General features: G+C 41.3%; 1 protein-coding gene across 3 annotated transcripts in view; it reads right to left on the bottom strand.

Annotated features, from left to right (window-relative positions):
• Window positions 1-6,056, bottom strand: part of fbxo10 (F-box protein 10) — a 44,022-nt gene extending 37,966 nt beyond the window's left edge. For 2 of the 3 annotated variants that reach the window (XM_020531997.2, XM_048592509.1), the window contains exon 1: window positions 4,463-4,690. The gene's annotated coding sequence lies outside the window, so the exon portion shown is untranslated. Of the gene's footprint in view, window positions 1-4,462; window positions 4,691-5,946 lie in introns of those variants that run through there. The other variant, XM_048592501.1, reaches the window with a different exon arrangement.
• Window positions 6,057-26,193: the final 20,137 nt, after the last annotated feature.

Consider the following 26,193-nt stretch of genomic DNA (forward strand, 5'->3'; position numbering starts at 1 on the left):
ATTGCCTTTGATTGATTGGTCACTGACAACTGTGAAAAATAACTCTCAGATTCTGTGTGATCACTTCCAAGTCATTAATGAAAATAGTGTCAGAAACAAATATGTAGCAGGAATAAATAAATATGTAGCTCAGGCTATGAGCGACAACTTTTTTCACCAAAGCCTTTCGGAGCACGGTACCCTATAAAACTGTACCAGTGAACCAGTTTACACCAAATAGAACATGCTTTTATATAATGTCTTTCACAACCTCAGCATAAATTAGAAAAGCAACGAGTTAATCTGGTACAATTAACTCGGTCCTCATTCTTGATTAGTCTGCAACCTTTGACAAGATATGCTTAACAATATGAGGAACGTTTGAGGACTCTGGGACTATACTCATTAGAGTTTAGAAGGATGAGGGGGGATCTAATTGAAACTTTCAGAATATCGAATGGCCTGGACACTGGATGTTGGGAAGATGTTTTTATTTGTAGGAAAGACTGGGATCCGAGGGCAGAGCCTTAGAGTAAAGGGAAGACCTATTAGAACGGAGATAAAGAGAAACTTCTTCAGCCACAGAGTGGTTAATCTATGGAATTCACTGCCACAAAAGGCTGTGGAGGCCAGGTCATTGAGTACATTTAAGACTGAGATAGATAGGTTCTTGATTATCAAGGGGATCAAGAGTTATGGAGAGAAAGCAGGAGAATAGGGTCGAGGAAATTATTAGCCATGATTGAATGGCGGAGCAGACTCGATGGGTCGAATGGCCTAATTTCTGCTCCTACGTCTTATGGTCTTAAGATTGACCACACCACTGTTCTCGAACATCTCTTAAACTCTGCCCAACTGGGTAGGACTATTCTCACTTAGTTTCATTTATATACATCCAGTAACAGGCAGAGAACCGTTTGTAAAGACTTATCTTCTTATTTCTGCATCATGATCTCAGAGATCCTCAAGGATCCATCCTGCACCTCCTACTACTTCTCATCTGCATGCTGCTTCTCCACAATATAATTTGAAAGCAAGTTAGATTTCACATATCTCCTGACAGCGAACAGCTCTACCTCAGTGCCACCTTTCTCAACAATATAATGCCTCTGGTTGGTCATGCTGGTCAGATGATTATTAAAATGTCCTTCCTGTGAGATAATGGAAAGATCACAGATCCTGCCACAAACCCCATTTCCTAGCTTTCAATTCTATTTCTCTTCCTGGCCACTGCCTGAACCAGAACCTTGATGCTCCATTTGACTCTGAGTTATGCTTCTGATCCCAAATCCTCCAATCACTGAAGAATGCCTACTGCAGCGTATGAAAGATTACGTGTATCTACTCTTGCCTCAGCTAAACATCATCCTTAACAATGTTATCTCTAGACATGACTTTCTTCATTATCCTCCCAACTTCCACCTTTAGTACACTTAAGCTCATACAAAACTCTGCTCCCTGTAGCCTAATTCACATTCAAGAATTGTTGGCTATCGCCAATGCTGATTTACTGATGTGCTCCTAGACCAACAAAACCTTATTTTAAACTAATTTCTGCTCAATGAATTTATTCATGACTATCTTATATTTATTATCCTTAGTTTTAGATTCCCCAATGCTACAATCCCAGCTGATGTTATTGTCTGAACAAAGTAAGATTCCAGACTAATATATGGCTTGATAGATCATATTTAATGAGGTAGTCTTTCACCAAAACAAGCATACAATGTTGCACACTAATTTTAACAATAAATCAGAAGTTTATTCTATTTTCTTTTCCTTTGCATAGTAAGCAAAGTTTTTCATATATAAAAAATTGAAAAAGAGTTCAAAACATGTTAAAATACATCCCAACACAATCCCTTTACAATACTCAAATACCAGAGAATGTGTTTCTATATCACATCTCTAAGTTGAACATAACTGTTTCTTTCAACACCTACTCTTGGGATTTTGGCAGCCTCTTGCTTGATGAGTCACACAATGGAGCTCTCAGTTCTCAGCTTCAAATAACCCCTTCCAGGTTCCAACCAAACACCTCTGGGTTAGAATTTTCACTCTAAAACTCTTTACATTGAAGTAACCTATTTCCTTTCTTCCTAAGAAGTTGCTTCAGACATCTAACTTCCACCATGACCTCTGCAAACTGAAAACCAAAAAGGTTTTCCAAGTTTTTTACAAAATCTAAACAAAAACAAACCCCTAATCCTTCTAAACAGAAAGCAAGCTAATACTCCTCAGTATTTACTCTGTCCACTCACAAAACTCTCCCAACTGCAAATACATTCCCATTATCAACCCAGGACTCCCTCTCATACAGGTTAAATTTAAAAAAAGGCACCAGAAATACATTAAACCCACTCATACACGTGTTCAAAACCCAAACACTAAAATCAATTACATTTATATATATATAAAATCCTACACCTCACATCACACCAGAATCAGAACAATTTTCTCTTCATCAACCTTACTGAATGCCTTCAAGACCGGTTATGTCACTCCTCAGCCCACACCCTGTTCAGTCTTTCTTGAACTATAAGCTCGCAGTTATGGTATTAACCTCCCACCTTTTTTGCTCCTTTGCCAGTGCCTATCAATATCTTATTTATTAAATAAAGACCAGAACAATACACAGTATGCAAAGTGGGCTTAAACAAGAATTCTATACATATTTCACATAAGTAGATTATTGACTAACCTTTCCTGCCAAGAAGCAACCCAAAAATTGGTTTTACTGACCAAGCCTTCCATAAACACAGAGAAAAGTGCTGTGGTGAGCTGAACCATTCTATGCAGAAGAGTTCCAAACTGAATTACTGGTTAGAGTTAGTAGGAACTGCAGATGCTGGAGAAGGGTCTAGGCCCGAAACGTCAGCTTTCCTGCTCCTATGATGCTGCTTGGCTTGCTGTGTTCATCCAGCTCTACACCTTGTTATCTACTGTTTAGAGTTATCTTTTCTCAGCAAGCATAACTCCAAGATAAAAAGTGTGAGATATCACTTAATAGCTTGAAAAAACAAAGAACTTTCATACAACCAAGGAACAATAGTAAGTCGCTCGGCCCTTTGAGCCCCATCCACCATTCAATAAGATCGTGGATGATCTGATTTTAACCTCAACTCTACATTCTTGCAAATTCCTAACAAATCTTTTATCCCATTGGTAATCAAGAATCTATCTACTTCTGCCTAAAAATTTATTTAAATATTCTGTATCTACTGCTTTTTGATGAAAGCAATTCTAAAAATTCACAACCCACAAATAAAAAATATTTCCTCATCTTTGTCCTAAATGGGCCACTTATTTTTAAATTATCCTTAAAACGTTTGATCATATTTTTCAAAACATTACAAGATATTTCAACCACAATTGATTTCTCTGACAATGATATTAAACAGTGGCTGTATTTCAATCTTATAACTAAAAAGAGTTCATGAGTTCACCCATTAAAGAGCTGTTATTATTGAGATGATTTAAGAGTTTTCTCATGTTACCAAGTTCCAATTGCATCCCCTTGTCAAATTACCTAACAGAATGTCCAGAACAAGTGTTCGTATCGCATACTGTTTAAGACGAGGGGGAAATTTGGAAACAGCACATTAGAATTTGAATCCAACACCTTTTCTCTGTCCAGATTCTTTAAATGAAAAGAAAATTGTTGGTCACATTATAAAGCACTAACTTGGCCTCAGCTGTCAGCTCTGGGAACTGCACATTTAGAAAGGATTCCAAGCCCTTAGGATGTCAAAGAGATTTATAAGAATGCTATCAGGGATTACAGACTGGCAAAGTTTGGATAGTCCTCCTTACAGCACAGCAATTAAGAGATTTGTTAGAAGTGCTCAAAAATCATGAAAGACTTCGACAGGAGGACAAACTGTTCCCAGTGACAGAAGAGTTGGGACCAGACAACACAGATTTAAGGCAACTGCGGAAAAAGAAGACATAATGAAACTTATTTCATGGGGCGAGTTGGCATGATCTTGAATAAACTGCCTGAAAATGAGGGGTGGGGACGCGGTGAAATCAGGCTCAATAATAATTTCCAAAAGGGAAAATAATAAATACTTGAAAGGCAAATATCGTATGCTGGAAAGCATAAACCGGAGTGTAGAACTAGTTGGACAACTCGAACAGGACCCAGTATTAGGGATGGCCCCAATGGTCTCCTTCAGTGAGGTACTGCTTCATCATGGAGCACTTTGCCTTGTCCTCAGCTGCTAGTAAAATGCATGGGATCTGAAACTTTTAAGAAAATGCATGGGAATCACTGACAGTTTATATTTATATATTAACTAAAACAATGCATGGAGACACCCACATGTAATGTGGGTTTAAATTAAAGATTTTTCACTGTGGATTTGCTCTTACTTGACACTTCGTTTAGAAAAGTATGTTTGTGCCGATTTCAGAGTTATATGTCGGGAGGAGGAGTAGGGTTCATGGACCAACTCACACCGAGTAGCGACGGGGCGCTCACCTTTTGTTTCTTCAGTGAGGCCGACACATGGCGCCCGCAGCCCGAGACCGCGGACTCTCACTCTCCGCTCGGCCCGGCCTGGCCACAGCAACCGCCGCCCGATTTCCACCGCTCCATCGGCTCCCCACAGCAGCTGAGAGCAGCGAACCGAGTCGGCTGCCTGCCCCGGCCGACCAGCCGGCTCCCTCCCCCCGGACGCCACGATCCGCCGCCGCTTGGCATCCCGAGCCCCGGCCGGCCTGCGGGTGACATCACCTAGCAACCGCACGGTCGTTAGGGAGATGAACCGCAAAAGGCAAAGCAATGCAAGACAACCCAAATGCACACACCGATCCCTGAAAGCAAGAAGATACTCTCACATAAAGCAACTCACCGGCTGATCTCATCAGTGAAAACAAAATCCATTCAAAGGGCGTGCTGCAAACCCTGACACTTTCAGTCCAACATGCAATTTTCAAAAAGTTAGACTTGCACCGAATACTCAAAATGCTGACAGTTTCTCGGGGGAATGGAATATGATTTAATTGCACCTCAGTCACGAACGCTTCAGGAGTCACCGCCGCGTCAATTGGTTCCAAATAGTTTTACTGTCAGATCCTAAATAGGTTGCATGAAATTGTAGGTACAACTGAGGCACGTTTGAAATAAACTTACACATGCTTATGGGTTATGCACAAATCAACCATCGCAGACGAATCATCTTTTCCGTCTTCCAACAGACTATTGTCCAACTACACTTACCCACTACTTGATTTTTTTAAAAAAAAATAAAGCCAGTTGTGTAATATTTTAGGAGCAAATCCCTGCAGATGCTGGAATCTCAACTGAAAACAACAGATGCTGGAGATCACAGCGGGTCATACAGCATCCATGGAGAAAGGGCAAGTTAACGTTTCGAATCTGGATGACTCCTCGTCAGAGCTGAAGTGAATTCTGTAATATTTTAAGCAGTTACTTTGAACACAGAAAAGAATCATTAATGCTCATCTATTTTGATTTTTTTTTTGTAACAGCGGTACTATTTGCTGATTGTGATAGCAAAATTTTAAAAAGCTCTCAAATAGACAAGTTTCCCCACCAAGAAATCCTCAGAGCTCACGCTGAAAATAAAATTTTGGGGCACCTTTTCCCTTTCTATTCCCCAAGAATTGGAAGTCAACATTCCTCTAAGTAAGCACTGGGGCAATTATTGTTGAGAAGTTCATAAGCCATTAACGTTGCCAGTTATGTTATTACCGGAAGGTCCATATGAAGGTGACAGTCAGAGCATCTTCAAATCCTACCAATATTTTTTGACCGATGGCTGGAATTTAAACTTGTCAACAGCATTACAGGGTAGAAAATCAACACCCCAAAATTTATTATTTTTGGATATTCTGTAATACCAGCTGGTACTCATCCAGGTGAATCTAAACTTGCACAGGAAAACTATACACTCACTAGATACAATTCCAAAATGGTAAACATTAATCATGTGACTTTACCTTCACACTTTTTGTTATAGAGCCATTCGGTCATACAGCGCAGAAAGGACTCTTCGGCCCATGGAGTCTGCACCGACATAATTACCACTAAAGGTATGCTAATCTCAAATTCCTGCGCTTATCCAATATCCTTGAATTTTATTATATTAAGTGTTCATCCAAACATTTCTTGAAGGTTGTAAGTTTTCCAGCCTCCACTAGCTTCCCAGGCAGTGCATTCCAGATGCCCACCATCCTCTGAATCTCCTGCTCCTTACTCTAAAACTATGCCCTCGTGATTGACCTCTCAACCACGGGGAACAGATGCTCTCTATTTACGATGTCCATACCCCTTCTAATCTTATACACCTCAATCATGTCCCTCCTCAGTCTTCTCTGCTGTAAAGAAAAGATTTGTTCCAGTTCCTTCCTGTTGCAGGAACGCGAGATGAAAGGATGGACTGAATGCATCAAGAACAAATCTATTGCTTTAAGAGCATGTGGGACATTCAGAGATGAATTGGCAGTCCAAAATAACAAGTTGTGGAAAGGAATTAGTTATGATCCTTAAGGAACTATGGACAAAGGAAAGTTATATAGAAGGAGACATTCAACCCACCGGTTTGTGCCAGCTGAATAAACTCACTGTCCATTCTAATCGCAGTTACCAGTATCTAGTCTGTAGCCTTGCAGGTTACTGTATTTCAGGTGTAGGTCCAGGTGGCTTTTAAATGAGTAGAGGGTTTCCACCTCAACCGCCAAATGGGACAGTGACATCCACAACCGTCTGTGTGGAAAACATTTTCCTCCTGTAACCTCTAACTCTTCTACAAATCAACTTATATTGTGCCTCCTGATGTTTGATCACTCCACTTGGGGAAACAGGGTCCTTCCTGTCTACTGTATCCAGGGCCCTCATTATTTTTATGCACATTGATTAAGTCACCCCTCAACCACCTTTGTTCTAAGAAAAACTGCTCTAGCCTAACTAATCTTTCCTCCTATCTATAACTTTCGAGTCCTGACAACATTCTTCCAAGTCTCCTCTGTCCTCTGTCTAGACTAAAGTGATGTGTTGACTAGAACCATGCGCAAAAGCTGTGGTTTAACCAGTATGTTATATGGTTTCAGCGTTAAATCATTGCTCTCATAATCAATAGTCTGCCCAGTGAAGGAAAGCATCCCACATGCCTTCTTTCCCATCTTATCTACCTGTCCTATCACCTTCAGACACTGTGAACATGTTCTCCCAGGTCTGTCACTACCTTTAACATTCTCAATGCCCTCCCATTTATTGTATATTCCCTTGCTTTGTTTGTTCCCCATAAATGCATAAATGTGTGATTCTCCAGATTGAATTCCATTTGCAACTTTTCTGACCACTCAACAAAATCATTGATATCCGTTTGAAATCAACAGCATCCTCTTCACTACCAATTAACTGGCCAATTTTGTGTTGTCACAAGTTTCCAAATCACACTTCTTACATTTAAATCTAAATTATTATTATATACCATGAACACCAAAATACCCAAAAACTGAGCTCCATGGAACACTACTTTCCGTTCACAAAAAATCCATTGTCGAGACGCTATGGGATTTTGGATGATTATAACGAATACATCCATTATATGCACAGCCAATTTGTTTAAGAACTTGAGATAAAACTATCAGGTCACCATTGCTATACTATCACTGTGTCAAACCTTGGAATTCCCTTCCTAACAATACTGTGGGTGTCCTTATACCACAGGGACTGCAGCAGTTTAAGAAGGCAGCTCACACAACCTTCTCCAGGATGATTAGGATTGGGCAGTAAAGTACTACTGTACTAGCCTAGCTTGCAATGACTACATCCTATGAACAAATAAAGAAAAAAGTTCAAATTGCTGGATAATGTTTTCTCCCATTTGTTTTCCTAGTACTTTTTCCTCAGGTAAGGTGCTTGCTGGAAGTTTCTCCCTCTGTTTGGTCCCTTGATTTTTCAGTATTCTTAGTAACTTCTACCGTGAAGCCAGATACAAAATAATTATTCAAAGCCTCTGCCATTTCCTTATTTTCCATTAGTTAATATTAAGCTGAAGTGTAAGCTTGAGAATGATTAGTTGCTTTTTACGGGTACTCATAGCAAAACTAGGGCAGGAAGGAGATACACCAATGAGATGAACTTCCCCTGAACTGGAATGGGACAATGTCACAGCTATATGGGTAAGACAAAAGGGAGGATCAACAGAAAATTGAACAAGCCTAAATATAACATAAATGGGAAAGGAGACCATTGGACTAAACTAAAGTGGGACAAAAATTGCCAAACCAATTATCATCCAACAATGTTCCACTAACAGCATCTTATTTAAAAGCTGACAATTCTCCTGGTGCAATTTTAGTTATTGTTTGTGGACCAAATTGCTAGAATCTGGAATAAAAACAGAACAAAAGTAAATGCACAGCAGGTGACACTACATACAATAGAGAAAGTCTTTCAGATGAGATCCTGCATCAATGCAGGCCAAGAACAACTTAACTGAAGTGATTGAACTAGTTTGATGTGTTTTGGGACTGTCTCTAATTATGTGTAAAATGAAATTCAAGGCTGAGACAGACAGATCTTTAATCAGCAAGGGAATCCCAGGGTTATGGAGAAAAGGCAGGTAAGTGGATTTCGTGGTTATCAGATTTGTGTGGTGGAGCAGACTTGATGGGTTGAATGGCCTACAGATACTAAGTCCATGCTCTTATAAATGAAGTTGTAGCATCAAACATAGAAAAGGCTCATTTCCATTTGCATTATGTTAATCTTAATAGATTTGGGATAAACTCAGCAACAAGCTTCTCTCACTCATACGAATAGGCAGACTGTAGGTTTTTAAGCAGGCACTAAAGCTGCTCAAAGAATATTCGGCCTGCAATCTTTCACAGTTTTAGGTTTATTATATTCTATTATAACCTGGTAAGTGTTATGGTGTTTCTGGAATGATGTTATTTCCCACAAGTGAATTGTTGTTTACGATCTCATCTCTCACTCTGGACTGAAACGATCTGTTTCCATGCTAAAATTAGAGGGTAGTCTTCTGGGAAGAATGATGTGAAGTATGAATTGTTTCTTCATAAGTGAGATAGATTTTTAAAAGTATACTTCACCAGAGAAATTCAACACAACACAACTATAATTAATGTCTAAAGAACAGTCATATTTCATGTCTCCAATATAAAACATTCATCCTTTTAAAGGATGAAGTCTGTCTATCTAAGGATGACAATTCCATTTGTCATCGTTAGAAAAAAACATTTTGAACAACTCAAGTATAAATCCGCAATGGCAGTGTACTCTCCACACCATCCCCAGATACTCTGTGATAGAATCCAGGATTAATTACCTATCAATGGGAAAGCTACAATAGGCATTCAAACAAATGAAGAACAACAAAGTCTGCAGTCCTGATGGTTTTCCAGCTGAGGTCTTCACAATTACTGGACCTCTGCTCACATCCAGACTCCATACACCCATCCTATGGAATTGAGAAATAAAAGAACTTCTCCACACCTTCAGGAATGTGACAATTGTACCTGTCTTCAAAAGGCACATAAACAATGCTGTGGAAACTATTGTGGTATTTTCCTCTTAGAGTCATAGCCATACAGCCTGGAAACAGAACCTTCAGTCCAACTTGTCTGTACTGACCAGGTTTCCTAAACTAAACTAGTGCCATTTTCCTGCTCTTGCCCATACCTCTCTTAATCTTTCCTATTTGTGCACCTGTCCAAATGTCTTTTAAATGTTGTAACTGTACCTGCATCTACTACTTCCTCTGGCAGTTCATTCCACATACAAACCAACCTCTGTATGAAAAAGTTGCCCCTCAGCCCATTTTCAGTCTTTCTCCTTTCACCTTAAAATTATGCCCTCTAGTTTTGAACTCCCTCACCCTAGCGAAAGACCTTTGCTATTCACTTTATCTATGCCCCTCATGATTTTATAAATCTCTATAAGATCATTCCTCAGCCTCCTATGATCCAGAGAAAAAGTCCCACCCTATCCAGCTTCTCCTTATAACTCAAACCCTCTAGTCCTGGTAACATCCTTGTAAATCATTTCTCCTTCCTACAGCAGGGTGACCAGAACTGTATACAGTACACCAAATGTGGCCGTGCCAACATCCTGACCACAACTGTGTCCCAACTCCTGTACTCAATGGTCTAGTCCTGACAAACATTCTCCTGAATCACCAACTTCCTGTGGCTGAGGAAATCCATAAACATAGTGTTGTGTACAATCTTGCAGAAAACATGGTCTTTTTTGCAGCATATTCAAGATTGTCCAGAAGATCATCAACTCTATTTTATCAACGTAATCAAAGCCTTTAACTCATTAGACTCTGAGTTTTGCTCCAAAAGATCTCTAGCACATTCCTGGAACTATCTTGAGTGGGAGATCTGAAACAGCTAGCTTCCAAATCTGGACTGTGGTCAAGCAAGGCTGAATGGTAGCCACCATACTATTCACAATCTACTTAACAGTGGTTATTCACTTCACCAAAGATTAACTGCCCTTTGATTTGATGTCAATATTGAATAATGTTGAGATGGAAATCTCCATCACATTGTTGCTTCTGTGGCAAAACTAAGTTCACCACCATAGACGTACGCAATCTGCAGTTTGCAGATGACTGCAGTGTCATCGCCTACATTGTATCGGATTTGCTAGCCTCACGTGATCTCTTGAATTCTGAATCAAGAAACGTGGGTTGTCCTTGAATGTTGCCAAAATATAATTCACATATTAACCCACATATAGTCAGCTAAACATTTCACTGGCCGTATTTATTGAAGGAGAAAATCTGGAATACATTGAGCACTTCCTATAGCTTGGGAGCCACCCCTCAAAATGCTCCTATTGAAGAAGAGATTCAACATGATATCGACTATGTCAGCTCAACTTCCCTAACTTACAGCAATGTACGCTTGACAACAAATACTTCTGCAAGTCAACAGAAGTCCGAGTGTACTGAATAGCTGTTGTCACCAAACTCTGTTAGACTATACACCCCGGAGTCTGCTCTGCCATTCAATACGATCATGGTTATTGGCTGCCTCTAACCTGCCTGATCACAATATCTTTTGTTTAGTTGAGAGACCGAGAATCTGTTCATCTCAATCTTGAATTTATTAACTTATGGAGCATCCACAACCTCGGGGGTACAGGATTCCAGAGATTTACCACCCTTTGAGTGAAGAAAGTTCTCCTCATTTCATTCCAAATGATTGCCTTCTGATTCTGACACTGTGCCCCCAGCTTCTCAATTCTCTAACCAAAACAAACGACCTCAGTAGGAACAGTGCCAGCCGACAGAGTCCTGCACACTTCAATAATGTCGCTTCATATTCTTCAAAATTTCAGCAAGTGTAGGCTTAAATTACTCAGCCTCCCATCATAGGATATACCTCCCAGCCCAGGAAGGAATCAAATAAATATTTACTGTGCTGCCTCAAGATTCCTTAACTATGAAGGTCAAAACTTTGGAGTGCGGTTTCACCAAATCCATTTACAATGGTACCAATTCTTCCTTATTCTTGTACCGCAACTCCCTTGCAGTAAAGATCAACATGCATGCTTTACCCGCATACTAACTAACTGTGTTCCTTCTATGGTTATACACATTGCATCCAAACATCAATATTTATGGATTTTCCTAATTTTAGAAAATATTGTGTTTCTCTATTCCCACTAATAATTTCATTCTTCTCCACATTGTACTCCATCTGCCATTTTGTTATCCACTCACTTAACCTGTTTCTATCTCTTTGAAATATTTTAAAGTGTCCTCCTTACATTCCCAATTGGCTTTGTATCTCCATCAACATTGGATACATTACTATCTGTATCTTTGTCCACCACTGATCCATGCAGCATTCCAGTCTATTACAGCCTGCCATTAATTGAAAATCCTTGCTTATCCCAACTGTTTGCTTCCTGTCTGTTAACCAATCCTCTATCCACGCTAATCTATTATTTCCAACTCCATGAGCCCTTATCTTGCATTTTAACTTCATGGTGGCTTAGCAAATACCTTTATGGAAACCCAAACGGACTACACTTACAGATTTCCCTTTATCTATACTACTAGCTAGATTTCAAAAGACACAAAATTTGTCAAATACAATCTCACTCTCATAAAACCATGATGACTTTGATTATGCTATGATTTTGTAGATGAACTTTTAAAGAACAGAATACAAAAATCTGAAAGGTTAATCTACACAGAAAGGTTTATCAGACTGTAGCTCCTAATGCAAGAAAAGACAGAGTAGTGACCTATGCAGGAAATTACAGCAATGAAAGGGTTCGATAGGGCAGCTGTAGAAAAGTAGACCGGATTTTTACTTGAAGAAGTTAATTCATGATATTGGGTCAGTATGTTCCTTCTGAGCATCTGCAGGGGGCAGTGAGGCTGCAGCAGTGATCTCCCTCGGGCAGCCTTCAATTAAGGACAGGAGACAAGCTGCCCACAATATCATCTCAGTCAGAGGACCCATCCATTACAGCCTCAGCAGCGCAACCAATAGAGATGGCCAGTGCTGAGGTTGCATGAAGTTTGACTGAGCACTTCCATTTTGATGTAACTCAGAGGAGAACAGGAAATATTTTTTTCTGCTGGAAACAGGTAGGTAGGATATGGTTGTTAGAGGGTAATTCTTACAGTGGAGGAGGCAATTTTGCAGTTTTGGCTTTTGTCACTTGGGGTCCCTTCCCTGGGACAGGGAGTCTCCAAATGCAACTCTCCCAACCTTCAACCAAGGAAGCTGCAGAGAAGCTGACTTCATGCCTCAGGAAAATATCAGCAGCCCAGGACAATGGGCATCAATTAATCACTTAAATTGGCAGTGTGTTATCACTGCTATAACTTTTAGAGTTGCCTGGTGGTCTTAAAGGCATTTGCATGTAAATTGGTTATTATTTGGAAAATAATATGGTGGGGGTGGATAACAGGTGAAAAGTTACAGCCGATTTGGAATTTCGGAAAAAATATTCAGGTGTGCTTGAAAGCACTTCTAGACATCAGAGAGTAAAAAATAATTGTCTGGTGGCAGGACTGCAAGGAGAATATCCAGAATGGATAGTTTGTCTTAGGGAAAGATTGGCAAGTGGGTCAAAGTTTATCAAGGGTAGATGGGAATGTAGATTGGAAGTTACAATCTGATGAGCCATGATCTGATTAAAGGTGGAGAAGGTTTGAGGAGTCAAATAGCCAATTGTTCCATATTTGTATGGTCATATGTAAACATCTGTTCCTTAGTTTATCACCCGTGCCTGGTACAACAATGCCCATGTTCCTTAATTGTGGATCCAAAACTAAAGGCAATCATTTAAGATTGTCATTAATAAATCCCACAGGAAAGTCAAGAAAAACTTCCTTAAGACTGTTAGACTTGCTATCACAGGGAATAATTGATACCACACAAATGCATTATAGAAGATGTTTACACATGAGGGAGAAAGAAACAGAAGATTATGCTAATAGGATTACATAAAGTGAGGAAGGAGGAGGCTAAGGATAACAACAGCTTGCACCTTTGCATTGAAAGTCTTGTGCCTGTGTTGTAGATTCTATGTAAAGTAATATGACAGTGTCCCAGATTGCCTGTAGGAATCTAGAATCATGGAAACCCTACTGTGTGGAAGCAGTCCATCTGGCCCATCGAGGCCACACTGACCCACCAAAGAGCATCACACACAGACCAATCCCTGTAACTCTGCATTTCCCATGGCTAATCCACCTAACCTGTATATCCTTGGATACTGTGGGCAGTTTAGAATGGCCAATCCACCTAACCTGCACATCTTTGGACTGTGGGAGGAAACCAGACCACCTGGAGGAAACCCACGCAGATACAGGGAGAACACACTCCCGACAGACAGTCATTCAAGGCTGGAATCAAACCCAGGTACCTGGCACTGTGAGGCAGCAGTGCTAACCACTATGCCACCCTGACCAGACACACTGCTCCTTTTTGCCTCTTACATTACATCATTACTTCTAACTAAATTGGAAACTTATAGCAACTTAGTAAGCTGAGAAATAGAATTGATTAGAGTATTTTCAGCCCAGGCCAGAGAACTGACAGATGTTGAACTGAGGCTCTCTTACACCACCATTGATAGGAAGGTACAATGATTTCCACTCTTGCTATCAGTCTGGAATTTTCCTTAAAGAATGACTATAAAGGCATGGGAAAACTGTGACAACAGGATTTAAAGTTCTGTGGTTGGGAATTGTGTACTCATATATCTGTAAGAGGAATATGTTATGCAGACACAGAAAATAATCTCTGTACAAAATATCTACATAAATTGCTGCCAAGCAGCTATAATGAACATTGGTTGATCGTACGGATTTTTAAATACTGTGCTATTATTTTAAACTTATTAAGTAAACATTTGGTATATATAAGTTGGTTATTAGTTCACCGTTAATTAAAAATGTTTGAAACAACTCTATACAGTTTAGACAAGAACTAACCAGTTTCAACATTAAGTAATGTGTTACATTGGTCACAGTATCACTGGAGGCTATCTCTGGAATGCGTTTGGCACCTGGGTTCACGGAGCTTTGAATGACCAGATTAAATGGACAATGCTTGGTGATGTACTCCAGCAAGCAGTCCCCGTTCTGTGAATTGGAGCCATCCTGCTGCAACAAGGCACTGTTTACATAATGTATTATTCTGCACACAATTCTCTTTGTAATCATTCTTGAGCTGTGGGCATCACTAGCAAGGTTGACATTTATTGTCTATCCCCTAGATGCCCTGAAAACATAACGGCGAGGGACCTCCTTCTTGAACGATTGGAAGTGCTTTGATAAAAATCAGTGGTTTGCTAGTCCCGTTCAGGAGACAGATAAGCATCAACTGTATTGTTGTGAGTGGCTTGGAATCATATATGGGCCAGACCAGATATTGTGACAAGCTTTCTTTCCCAAAGGACATTAGCAAACTGTTTTGGATTTTTAGAAAAATAACAGCTTTGTGGTAATTTGCACTGATGCAATCTTGATATATCACACTCTACAAATTGACAGGCTGTACTGACTACCTTTATAGATCCTGTGATTGCTCTCAGTAATAGTTTCAACTCTCAACAACTCTATCATTTGCTGCTTGGTGTCTTTTCTTAAATTGATGAATGGAGGTTCCTGTTTAGCATATTTTCAACTCCTTGACTTCCCCTTCCCTAGAAATTTGTTCTTAACAATTGTCAAATGTGAGCATGGGTTTATTTGCAAGTGGTAGTCATGTCTCTGAAATGAGTGAGTCATCGAAGAATATATGAATGTGCTAATTCAAACGGTTGACTTTTTAAAGATCACCATGAATGTGTGAGAGCAGACAGTTTGGTGTGAAAAATATAGTAATAGGAAGTTAGCTGAAAGGTACAAAAATGTCCCATAGCAGTTTTGTTTTTACACATCTGCCGTCATCGTTATTTTGATTTTATATGAAACTATCTGAACATGAACTTTTTAAATGGCAACAAATGATGAATAACAGACATCCAGGCCTTCTATAATGTAAATCTATTCATACACATTCACACACACCAACCACATCTGAAACACACACACATGCACACCATGGTCTCTATCCTTCCCCATCTTTGCTCATTGGATCAATACAGTGTGGAGCTGGAGGAACACAGCAGGTCAGCAGCATCAGAGGAGCAGGAAAGTCGACGTTTTGGGTCGGGACCCTTCGTCAGGACTGGATAGCGGGAAGAGAGCTGGGAAATAAATAAATCCTGTCCGATTTGGAAAGTTTGTCTTGGGCCTTGGGTGGAAGTGAGAGGGGAAGTGTAAGCGCAGATGTAGCACCTCCTGCGGTTGCAGGGAAAGGTGCCGGGTGTGATGGGGTTGGTGGGGAGTGTGGAACGGAAGAGGGAGCTGCGGAGTGATCGGTCCCTACAAAAGGCAGATAGCGACGGGGAGAGAAATATCTCTTTGGTGGTGGGGTCGGATTGCAGGTGGCAGAAGAGGCAGAGCATGATGGCACTGAGTGTGGAGGTTGGTGGGGTGGTATGTGAGGACAAGGGGAAACTGTGTCCAAACTTTTGTTGGGGGGGATGGAGTTTGAGGGCAGAAATGCAGGAAATGCAAGAGATGCAGTTGAGGGCATTGTGGATCAACAGAGGGGGTCAATGCATCATTGGATTCCCATTTTTTCAGGAGTTCTCATGCGGTTTCTTAGTGCTTCCTCACTTAGCGACCACCTGCACGTTCACAGCGTCCATGTTTTCCCTTGCCGTTCCATGCCAATCACTGAAGACACACAATCCAGCAGTTTGGCTCACTGGTCAAACAGCCCTCAGCCCATGGGGTGAGCATCTTGCTGTATACCAGTGTGCAATGTCAATCTCACCCCTGGCACCATGTAACAAACACACTACACGTGCAGCAAGCAAGCAGCCATGTCTCAAGGTCTTAGGGGAGTAATTCTCACCAAGGTCCACAGAGGCACCCATCAGTCAGTGGATCCCATGTCAGTCAGTCAAAGGCAGCCTCTGATACCAATCTAGGGTACTGGCCATGGTCAGGCATCTGGCCAGGGTGTTCTTGGTCAGGGGACCTGTGCCTCTGCTGTCTGGGGAGAGAGTTACTGTAGCTCCTGTGACTCCATAGCATCCAGCCTGATAGGGTTAATGTGGCTAGAGGAGATCTACAGGCACCAGTCAGGGATTTGGGCACTTTTTGTCTGAGCTAGGTCATTCAAGGGGGTCAGTCTGTCAGGTCCATCAACAGAAACTAGGGGGAAAGGAGAATGGGGAGAATGAGTGGAGCTGCTGTTTCAGGAAAGAAACTCAAACAAAACAAAGAACAGGAACAGAAACAGGCCCATTAAGTCTGCAGGAAACGATTTGTGTGTATTGGGAGCTCCAAGACTAGGGTGGACGGAGAATGACAACAGTGAAATGAGGGGCAACTGGATTTGTAAAGGGGGAGGGGGCAGTACAGCATGGAAGAGAATAGGGTCATAAGGAGGAAGGGGTTATACACGGTCAGGAGCACCCTGGCTTTAAGGGGGTATCAATGTAGTACCACACCTGGCATGGTCACCTCAAATGCCAGGGGCTGGACAGGTGCAGGTTTCCGTAGATGGGGATCTGGGGATGTGCAACATCTGTGGAGTTTCCATGAAGGATAATCAGGATGAAGATTTGGGTGTTTGGGACCTTACCAACATGAAGAGGCTGAAGCTAGAAGCCCATAGCTGAGTAGTGTTCACTTTCACCTTCCATCATAATGAACATTGAAAGTGCGTAATGGGAAAGAAGGTAGCTGTGACCATTACTGCAGTGCGGTAAGTGCTTTGATCTGTGAGGGAAGGGGCTTCGAGACCCATTTATGTAAGGCCCCTTAGAGGGAAACAACATTACACTCAGACCTATGCACTGAAACTAAAAACTGAGCAGTCAAAAAAAATCCCAGTCAAACGAAAGGCATTCACTCCCCTTGCACTGTACAGTTCTCTGCTCCAGACATAGCTGACCACTTCATTCACACTAACACTTTTGGACACATAAATTAGGGTAAGAATAGGGATGTTTGACTATGATGGGCAATGGCATCTATCATTGATTGTTGGAAAAAAACCATCTGGTTCACTATTGCCCTTCAGGGAAGGAGACAACCATACTTACCTGGCCTGGCCTACATGTGATGCTAGACCCACAGCAATGTGGTTGACTGTTAATTGTCCTCTGGTCAATTAGGGATGGCTAATATATGCCAGTCTAGCCAGTAACACTCTCATCTTTGAATGAATAAAAAAAGGAAATTACAAGTAAACAGTTATAAACCAATATCATATAATATTACCAATTAAAACTCTAACCCCTTATAAACTATCTCTTAAACACACAAACAGTCATACAGAGAAGGAAGGTTATTGGGCAGAAGGGAAACACTGGAAAAATAATTTGGTTGTCTTTGTTCCCAGGTTGTATTGTTGAGATCAGGAACAAAAACAAAGTTGCTGGAAAAGCTCAGCAGATCTGGCAGCATCTGTGAAGGAGAAAACAGAGTCAACGTTTCAGGTCTGGTGACTCTTCCTCAGAACTCAGGTTGCACAAAATATAAAGAAGTCCTACACTATGGGTGGAACGGTGGCTCAGTGGTTAGCATTGCTGTCTGTAAGGAGTTTGCACATTCTCCAATGTCTTCCTGGGTTTCCTCCAGGTGCTCCAGTTTCCTTCCAGAGTCCAAAGATGTGCAGGTTAGCTGAATTGGTCATGCTAAATTGGTCATGCTGAATTGACCCGTGGTGTCCAGGGATGTGTAGATTAGGTGGATTAGGTAAGGTAAATGTGGAGTTGTGGAGATAAGGTGTGGGACTGGGTCTGGGTGGGATTCTGTTCGGAGGATCAGTGTGGATTCAATGGGTTGAATGGCATCTTTCTGCCCTGTCGGGATTCTATGTCTTCGTGTGGTCCCACGTTCCTTATGTGGTGTTTGGTATTGGGGTACTTTGGCCCTTATGGTTTGTTGGGAGATCCTGGGGCTGCTCGCTCCTGGATGGGTCAGGCATGCTGAGGGTTTTCTTGCTTGATGCACGTTGACTCTCCTTGGTGCGAATGTCCAAGAATTGCAGGAGGAGCAGGCACAAACATCCTGGTTGTTTGACTACACTAACTGGCACGGCAAGGCAATGCAGGCAGAGCAAGGCATAGATGATGTGAGTAAGTAGGGAGATGCTAAATGAGTGAGCACTAATTGAGCTAGCAAGCAGCCTGAGATGGTGCCTGTTCCGATTCTTCACCGGGGCAGCACCGGGGACCTGGGTTTGATTCCACCCTCAGGTGACTGTCTGTGTGGAGTTTGCACGTTGTCCCTGTGTCTGTGTGGGTTTCCTCTGGGTGCTCCGGTTTCCTCCCACAGTCCAAAGATGTGCAGGTTAGGTGGATTGGTTATATTAAATTGCCCATAGTGTCTAGGGTAGGGGTTGAGTCTGGATGGGATGCTCTTCAGAGGGTTGATGTGGACTCGGTGGGCTGAATGGTCTGCTTCCACACTGTAGGGATTGTATGTTCTATGTGCCTGTCCTTGTGTATAAGGTGTCTCTACAATAGCCTTTCAATGCTAGATGTTGGTGTGCCCTGCAATGCAGATCTGTGCTTCCAGACTTTCCTGCCAGGCATTGGAGGAATGCCAGTTTGGTCATCACCAGTAGTTTCCTCGCTGGAAGGTTTGGATACTGTCAATTTATCTGCATGCTTTTTCATCACCATCTTGGAAATTTCCATGTATACTCAGACTACATTACAGACTCATCGAATCATAGAATCCCTACATTGTGGATAGATGTCATTCAGCCCATCAGGTCTGTACTGACCCTCCAAGGAACATCCCACCCTATCCCTTTAACCCCACATTTACAATAGTTAACCCACCCAGCCTGCACACAATAGGGCAATTTAGCATAGCCAATCTGCCTAACCTGCACATCTTTGGCTCATAAGAACCTTTCTCAGAACTTGGGTATGCAATGTAATATGGAGACTTCCACCTTCTGTTTTAGATATTTTTAATCAAACTGTTCTAATGCTAGGATACACCTCTGGAACAGGTGGGACTTGAACCCAAATTTTCTGGCTTAGAAATAGGGATACCACCATTGCACCACAAGATTCCCTTACCTCCTGTTCTAGATATTGAAAGCTATTATTCCTACTTTCCTGGATCTGTCAGGTTTACTCTAGATTTCAATAACCCAAGGTAGTTTGAACAATGGGTTATACCCAAACATATTTATTAAAGCAAAGTACGCTACAAAAAACACAGCAAAACTCTTACCTGTGCAACGCTAGCAATCACAAGTGAACTGGTTCCTGTGGACTTGTCCAAGGATTATACCAAAACAGACGATCAGTCCGATCTTTCTCAACCCGAATTGCTGATCAGGTGACCTCCTGAGCTATTGCTCTGAGACAGGTTCTTTTCCACTCTTTTTAGATAGGCTGTGCATTAGAATTTTGATACTGTCCAATTTCCGATGATCTGATCGGTTTGACCACTGACAAACATCAGAAATATGTCACGTTTTCCACAGCTAGATTAATCAATTACCCATTAAGACTTGCTCTTTTTCTCTGGAAAATGATATATCACATATAATTCACTGGGTCTGTTTGGAAACCAAGACTCCAGCCTTTCAGAGTTACTTTGACAGTTCAGTCCATTACTGCTGAGTTTAAAATATTTAATTAAACACACATGCATTCCTTCAGAAACAATCAGGCCAGTGACCTTTTTAATTATTAGGTCATAACCTGACCATTAAATTTTCAATAGAACATATGTTTATTTTGGCTAACTCAGCCAATCTTATATTTTAATATCTACAACATTTCCTAATCAGTCTGTTCAGATATATTATTAAACATCCCTGGAGCAGGTGGGACTTGAAGCCAGGCCTCCTGGCCCAGCGATAGGGAGAGCATCACTGCACCACAGGAGCCCCACCTTTTCTCCTGGATATTTTTAACAAACATGTTTAGATTGGTAATGACATGTGGAGCAAGTGGGACTTGAACCCTCCCTCCTAGTTCAGAGATAGGGACACTATCATTGTGTAACAAGGACCCCTCTCCTCATCCTCGTTTGTTAAGAATACCCTTCGATTAGTTTTGGAGGCTGTCACTCTTGGTGCCTGTAAACTAATTGAAGAATAAAACTGCTGGTCTCATTGGCTGAGCCCCCTGGTGGTGAACAGAGGATAATTTAGATTTTTATCCCAGTCATGGGGGAGCTGGTAAGAGATAACAAGGTGTAGAGCTAGATGAATTTAGCAGGCCAAGCAGCTTCATAGGAGCAGGAAGGCTGACGTTTCGGGCCTAGACCCTTCATCAGAAATGCTAGTGACAGTTTGTCTCGATCATAGTTTTTAGGGTCTGGGGCCACCCTATACGACTGCAGGTGATACACTGGTGATTTCTGGTGGGTCACTCACAGGTTATCGCTGACTTCCTGGAATATTTCGGGCATGGCATTTGACGAAAATCTGACTGGATCTTGGTAGGAAGACTATACAAGGAGAAAAATTGTGTCAACTTTCTTGCTGCTGTTTCTGCAGATATAGTCCTCAGGGGAATGGCCCCTGGTGATGGAGTAGCCTTGGATGCTATGGATGGTGTCCCTCTTTTGGGCAAGGATCCCACGCAGCGAATCCCACTTCGCTGAATGGTTCCCCAATAGCAGGCACAGGAATTGTAGGTGCAGGTCCTATTTTAGGTTTGGCAAATTCTACAAAACCTTCCAAGGTCCTTATTTTATTCATTATTTGAACAGATAACTGACAATCAATAAATCAAGTCAAAATTAGTTTGTAACAACAATAACAGAGGAAGGGTCACCAGACCTGAAACATTAATTCTGTTTTCTCCTCCACAGATCCTGCCAGACATGCTGAGCTTTTCCAGCAACTTTGTTTTTGTTCCTAATTTACAGCATTGACAGATCTTTTGGTTTGTAACAACAATAGTCTTTGTAGATACGGAATCATCGGAACCGATTATGGCAAACAAAATTAATCCTGAGATTTTAAAAAGACACTGTAGATAGTAGAAAATTAGAAACATACAGTAGGTCAACTATCTTCTGAAAAAGAAGAAAAACAAGTTAATGGCTCAGGGTGTGAATTTATTTTTCAAACAGTTCTGATTATATCTGGAATGTTAACCTTCTGTTTTCACTTTTCAAATCTTCATAGATATCTTAATACGGTACCTGATCACTGGATTGCAGGACTAACAGGAGTAAATAAAGCTACACTTGGACAAACTGAATGCATTTGCATAATTGGGGAATGGAGCCATGAGGCCTTTTTCACTGGAGCGTAGAAGGTTGAGAGGTGACCTTACAGAGGTTTATAAAATCATGAGGAGTATAGACAGGGTTAATGGTAGGTGTCTTTTCCCTAGGATGGGGGATGAAAAGACTAGGGGGAATATTTTTAAGGTTAGATGAGAGAGATTAAAAAAAGACATGAGGAGCAAACTTTTTACACAGCAGGCGGTTTGTGTGTGGAATGAACTTCCTGAGGAAGTGGTGGATGTGGGCACAGTTACAACATTTAAAAGACACTTAGATAAGTACATGAAAAGGAAAAGTTTGGTGGGTTTTGGTCCAGGAGAAGGCAGATGGGACTAGTTTAGTTTGGAATTATGATCAGTATGGACGAGATGGACTAAAGGGTCAGTTTCCATGCTGTATGACTCTTTGACTTTATGAGGAGAGAGGAATGTTGATGATATCAGGAATTTGAGAACAGGGAGGAAATGAGGGAGGAAAGTGAGACTGCATTGGGAAGGGTCTTGGCTCAAAACATCAACTTTCCTATTCCTCTGATGCTGCCTGGCCTGCTCTGTTCCTCCAGCTCCACACTGTGTTGTCTCAGACTCCAGCATCTGCAGCTCTTGCTATCTCTGCATTGAGAAGGCATTGGTTTTTGACAGTATATTTGTGGAGAAATTAAAGGAGAAACATTGCCATGAGCCTATACATCCTGCTCAAGGCCCACCCATGTGCCTGCTTTTTGTTTCTCTGTCCTTGTATATCACTGTCCCAGCCCCTTGCATTCCTTCCTCTACTTCTTGCACTTCATCAAAATTTTTCTTCCTTCTGCTTCTCACTTCATTTGTTTTCTTATTTTCTCCCAGCCATTATTTCCTCCATTTCCCCACTTTTCCCTCACAGTCTCCCTTACTCTTGCCCATAATTTGTAGTAAGCAAGGACATTTGTTTAAAGCAGCTTATTGTATTTCACAGTACATTTGAATTGAATTGAATTAGCTTTATTGTCAGATGTACTCAAATGACAACAGTGAAAAGTTTACATGTTGCCGTTTATGGCACCATCTTAGGTACAAGGTACTTAGGTACAGATTCTTCAGTACAAGTTCTTAGGGAAAAAATTAGAAAAATAAAGATATCTCCATTAACACCTTGAACCTGGTTCAAATTGACTAATATAGGCATAACATGAGTTTTGATCACATACCAGCCGTTCCTTTTATCTTACCTATCGTCTCTTCATCCATCTAATCTCCCAACCTCCCAATCTGTGAATTTTTCTTTTTTTTTGCTCAATTTTATTCCAGTCCTCATTTAACTTAATGTACAGTTCTCTAGCCCCAAAATCACATCATTTTTTCCTTCTATCTTGCTTCATAATTGCTTCAAGTTCGTATTCTGTGCATAGCTGCTCCAACAAGCCAAGTCTCACTGAACCTCTGACCACCCAATTCCCACTCCTAGCTCCAATGTTAGTTGGTATTACTATTGGTCCTCAGTTCTTCTGCTTGTCACATAGGTCTGATCATTAACTCTGTTTCTCTCTTCATGAGTGCTGCCAGACTTGCCCAGTGCACGTCACTAATTGCTCTTGAGAAAGTGGTGATCAGCTGCCTTCTTAAACTATGGTAGTCCACATTTTGTTGGTAAAACCTCAATGCTAAGTTGGTCGTGGTTTGAAACAACTATGTGACCTGCTAAACCATTTTGGAAGGCGGACAACAGTCAGCCATTTCCCTGAGGATATTGAGTAGGACAGGTTTGGTAAGGACAGTAGATACCCTTCTGTAAAACTATTAGTGAAACTATTAGGTGTTTATATGATTCAATGATAGTTCCTGGTCACCATCACTGAGACTAAATCCCCACTTATATTTTTCTCCTCAATCTTTGTTCTCCATATTTTTTAAGAATTCACTTATGGGATATGGGCATCACTGGCTGGAATAGCATTTACTGCCCATCCCTAATTGCCCAAAGGGCAGTTAAGCATTAACCACATTGCTGTGGGTCTGGAGTCAAATGCAGGCTAGCCCAGGTAAGGACCCTATAGGACATTAGTGAACCATTATCCCTGACAATCAACAATAGCTTCATGGTCATTAAACTTTTATTTCCAGATTATTATTGAATTCAAATTCCACCACCTTCCATGGTGGGATTTGAACGCAGGTTCTCAGAGTCTCTGAATTAATAGTCTAGTGATAATACCACTAGACCATCACCCCTTTCAACTCCCCCCTACTTGGACAATGAAGGCTATCAATTTAACTGAGACAACATGACCATCCTAGCTCACACCAACCACAGACGCACAGGGGAATTCCTAGGGGCCTGGTTTCCAACCCATAAAATCAACAAACATGTGAAATTACACCCCATATACAAACCCATGCAGAACAGAACCGGAAATGACACATCTCAACTTAACAGAACGGATCATATAAATTCCAAGCGGAGTAGAACAATATCGCTTCATTGGAGGCCGCACTGATGACATTACCTAGCATGGTGACGAAATGTCTGTACGATTACCAGCCCGCTCGGTGAGCAAGCTAACAACCTCATCAAATTTTTATTTCAACTGAATGGATCTACTCCCCCTGAGCCATCAGAGAAAGCTTTAAGAAAGCTACTGGAACAATGTTTATGAGATTTATCCATTTCATCCCTCTTTTTCTTATCTCCTATTCCATTCACCATTCACAAATTACATATGTATCAGACATGATGTGGGCATCATTGCTGAGTCAGTGACCATCCATCAACACTTGAATTGTGACAGATGAAACGTGACAAATTCTATTTGAGATATTAATTCTGTATTCAAGTTGGTAAATAAATGGGATGGTTTGAGGAACTGAGTTGACAATCATATTCACAATGTCAATATTTTACTGGCTCTGGCTCCAATACCAAAAAGTATATGTTCATCTAGATCAGCTGAAATCAAATGAGTTTTGCCTGTGCAATCTATGAAATGCTTTAATTGTGCCACTAATGTTTAAGGTGCCAAGTAATTAAGGCACATTATCAGACACAGAGCCAAAACTTTATCACAATCCTCTGACTGTAATTGTCCTCCTACTGTAGTTTGTGCACTGAACACCTGGTGATATTTCCATACTTTCCAGGGCCCCATTTGAATTGGGCCATTGGTTCAATGTAGATGTGAGAGAAGTAATGCCTATTTGGAGGTAGTGTTACCCAGCTACATTATGAGAATTCTTGGTAAACATTGCAAGTGCTTAAAGCAGTGTAAGAATTAATTGCAAGCAAATGTAAGCCATAGTGTGAATAGATAGAACAATTATATTTTTATATGAGCTGAGCTGGACAGTTACTTCTAGTTGTTTCCAGATATGTTTTCACCATTCTCCAAAAGCGGCTCACCAAGACTTCAGCAATGCACACTGCCAAAAAAGGCCCAGCTTCTCTTCCTCACCTCCTCAGTGATTTTCAATGTTGCCTTTGGAAATGCACCATTCTTTTAAGGGCTGCTGGATTCAATCACGGTATTCATTTACCAAAGCAGCTTATGTTTCAGAAAACCAGCAAACCATAACATCTGACTTTCAAGCTGCTGCAGTACTTGAGTTCTAGGTGTACGGTATCACCAGATTTCACATCCACCAACCTGCGAGCTGGCAATCAGGGCATTACCAGTGCCAGGAACTCATCAGCATTTTGGTTATGAGAGAAAACCAGGAAATATGCACAAAGGAGTGGTGGCTGTCTTTCTTGCAGCATCTCTTACTGAGAGTACATCTGGGCACCACACCTTAGGATGGACCATGATGTAGGTTTACGAGAACGTTATCAGACTTCAGGGGTTGAGAGGTAAACGTTTGTTAAGCAAAAAGTATTAAGGGATGTATGCCAAATACAGGCATCTGGAGTTAAGCCATAATCCCATTGAATGATGAACAGGCTCAAGGGCTTGAATACCTGCTTGCGTTCCTATGTTCCTCCCTCCCCTGAACAATGCTGATTCTTCCAATATCGGCTGGACAGGAGCCAGGAATTAAGTCAGGAGAGTGAAGATTGGCAGGAATGGGGACATACTGGGGTGAACATTATCTGGGGAGAAGGTGGTGAATGTGAAAAAATCAACACCAGGGTGCAAACTGCCAGGAGGTGAGGGGTAAACATTGTCAGGGATGAGGGAAGGCTAAGCACTGGTGGGATTGAGAAGTTGGTCAGCATTGCAAGGAGGTGTGGGGCTAAGCGATATCAAACTAACAGGGCTATCAATGTTGGGGAGAATGAACATTTTAAGTAGTGAGGAAAATAATGGAAATTACATGTCTACAATTTAAATACTTCTTCCAGGTTATGAGACCTGCACCACTGAAAAATGTGTGGTCAACCAGGAAGCAGATTCTAGTTCTGAGTTCCGACGAAGGGTCAGCAGACCCGAAACATT

Source organism: Rhincodon typus, chromosome 3 (assembly GCF_021869965.1).
Source record: "Rhincodon typus isolate 14 chromosome 3, sRhiTyp1.1, whole genome shotgun sequence".
NCBI classification, from domain to species: Eukaryota; Metazoa; Chordata; class Chondrichthyes; order Orectolobiformes; family Rhincodontidae; genus Rhincodon; species Rhincodon typus.